The 2978-nt window shown below is 30.8% G+C and overlaps 1 protein-coding gene across 1 annotated transcript in view; it reads right to left on the reverse strand.

The window, feature by feature from the left end:
* LOC105136023 (E3 ubiquitin-protein ligase SINAT2-like) overlaps positions 1-2574 on the reverse strand; it is a 6027-nt gene extending 3453 nt beyond the window's left edge. Inside the window, exon 1 of the mRNA XM_011041169.1 lies at positions 2429-2574. The gene's annotated coding sequence lies outside the window, so the exon portion shown is untranslated. The remainder of the gene's footprint in view (positions 1-2428) is intronic.
* Between the last annotated feature and the right edge of the window lie 404 nt (positions 2575-2978).

Below are 2978 nucleotides of genomic sequence, written 5' to 3' on the forward strand. Positions count from 1 at the left end.
TTATTCTAAGTAAAAGCATAATTATCATAACACATATTTATAAGCCTGTGGAATCATGAAAGAATGTTTGATTTTGTAATGTATAATATTTTTTGAAAATAATTTTTGTTTAGAAATATATGAAAATGTTGTTTTTTTTATATATATATATGTTTTTTTATTTTTGATGTTACCATATAAAAATCATAAAAAATATAAAAATATCAATTTAATATCTTTTTAAATCAAATATATTTTTAAAATAAATTCAAATACAATTTCAAACATAAAAATAAACATTGCTCATGTAGAGTCACAAAGATTGCCTCCCATTTGTTCTTGTTGACTTAAAAGAGTATCGAAATCACCATCGAGGAGTAAAGGTTCATTAACATTCTGAAACATCGAGATTAGGGACCGAAACTGCGACTCCCGAGCAGAATCAACACCCCAGCAGCACGTTGAATTGCCAAGAACAATCCATAATCTTATCAGCAATTTTACAATTCATTAAAATAAGTCATCAGAGTGAAACTGTGAGCAATAGATATATGCCTGAACTGAAATAATTTTGAATCATTTTCAGCACCTTGAAAATCATTTGTTTAATCGGATTTTAAGTAAATTACTCATATTTAAATTCATGCACTTATAAAAAACAATTTGTTTACAATCTTTCCTAATTAATGTTTAAATTTCTTGAGAAAACATGCCGACCTCCCAATCAAACTAAACTTTATAATCATCAATCTTTTTTTTTTTTGCTCGAGAATCAATACCATCTGCTCTTAAATTAATGGTGTGAAAGTAAGATAATTAATCATCTCCAATTTGTTTAATATCTCCAAGAATGAGCTTGATTAATTAATAATGTTCAACGCAAACATAATTGCATGCTAACGTGTATTCATTAACTTACTATAAAACTATTAAGTAATTTATTGGAGTTTGTTGAGGGATCTTGATATGAAAAGTTCAGAAGCCCACTTGGAATCGATCGGTGCTAAAAGAAATAAAATATATATATATATATATATATATATATATATATATTAATAGGGAAGCTATCTAGTGCACAACATACCAAATGTAAATTGTCTAAATTTGACCACTTCCAACGCAACAACTGAACATAACACTTTATAAGAAAGAAGTTGCTGTGTTATTTGTTTTCAACTTAAACATGCTAGAAGGAATTTTGGCGGATTTAGGGTTTTGAGTGAATGTACAGTAGCCTATTGTACATGGAGAACACTGGCCAAGAACTAAATTCAGTGTGTGCAAATTCATGAGTGCTCTATTGAAGTTTGTTAATTGGTTTTCCAATAGATTTCAGCTTAACATATAATTTTATTCTCAGCCCACCCCTTCAAAATCACATATGATTTGAGAAAGCAAAAGACATTTCTTCTGGTAAAAAAAAAAAAAGTTGCAATAAAAGCATAAATAAGACATGAAACACCATTTAGAAAACAGGGCGACAGTTTTCAAACTTGTTGCCCCGTTATGCTATCAACCTTAAGACATCTTTGGTAGCCAGAAGAAAATGGAATGAAGAAACTTAACAGTATAAAAAATACATGTTACAAGCTAAATAATTGACAGACAACCGTGCAGAATAACCTGACTTGATGAGCTATATGCACTTAGAAGAAAGTTTCAAATTGCCGAACATAATGCTTCTACAGAAATTCATCCACCATCATCAATGTGACTGAATCTTTATTTTAGGCAATATACGTGAAAATGCTAAAAAATTAATCAGGGTTTTGCAAGAAACAACCTTCCCTGCCATGTACCCATCAGAGCAATCAAAACTAGTTGACCAAAGAAAAGGACGAAAAAAATGAGCCTGAATTCTGCCTAAAAATGCCCATTTTACACGCACCAGAAAGCAAACAATCAAAGTATGAGACGAGAATAGCAAATAAAAACAAAGCCCATTTCAAAACTTGGACCAATCAACCACTTTTATCAAATCCAGATTCCGACAATAAAATTACCTTTAATATTGAAAATACCCATCGGACCAATCACAAAATGAGACAAATAAAAATATGAAAGGAAAGAAACCTATTTTCCATATTAAACATACACATTCAATCTATATATCACAAAAAAAAAAAAAAAATCTTCCCAGCCGACTTAACATAATCAGAGCCAGCCAATCAAACACGAGCAACAATGAAACAAACAACCCCATTTTGAATTTCCAAAAATTAACCCAAAAGCAAAAGCATAAGCAAAAACAAAAAAATACAACATAAGATAGAACAAAACAAGAGATACCCAGTTGAGAATTTCCAAGCTCTTTGTTGTGTCTTTACATGTATAATCAAATTCAGACAAAACATCGAGACAATGAATTGGGACGGAAACAAAAAAATTAAAAATTTAAAGAGAACAACAAAAAAAAAAACAAACTTGACACACGAGGACTCCGCATTACCCGGATTTGGAAAACGAGAGGAGGAGGAGGAGTCTTGTTTGCATCGGTGTGAGACCGTAAATGGTCTCGGTCTGGCGTGGTTTTGTCTATTTATAATGAGTTCTGAAGATAATTCAGCTAAGTTCTTTCTCAAGAAAATATACATTGGGCTCCTTCAATATACATTGGTTTTGTAATATGGATAAGCGAATATCAGTCCCCACATTATATAGTTTCTGACAAATCAAACACCCATCTTCAAAATCTTGCAAACTGTAGAATCTTTGAGGAGGATAACGCAATATTTTAATACGTTGATCTATGACTTGGTGATTGCGGGCCGATAGGAGAAGAATTAACTTGATGTAACTTTGATTAATCCACCTTATCCATGATCTAAGATTCATCTCGAATTCACCTCAAGTCAACTCCTGAATTGAATTTAAAAATTATGGGTTAATGTGTTTGTGTGTTCTGTCAATTTATTTCTGTAAGATAGTTAAATTTAATAGAATATAATATGTTAAATACACAAATGTAATAATACACTGGTATAATATTATATTTCAAG

Source organism: Populus euphratica, unplaced genomic scaffold (assembly GCF_000495115.2).
Source record: "Populus euphratica unplaced genomic scaffold, PopEup_1.0 scaffold156.1, whole genome shotgun sequence".
In the NCBI taxonomy this organism is placed as follows: Eukaryota; Viridiplantae; Streptophyta; class Magnoliopsida; order Malpighiales; family Salicaceae; genus Populus; species Populus euphratica.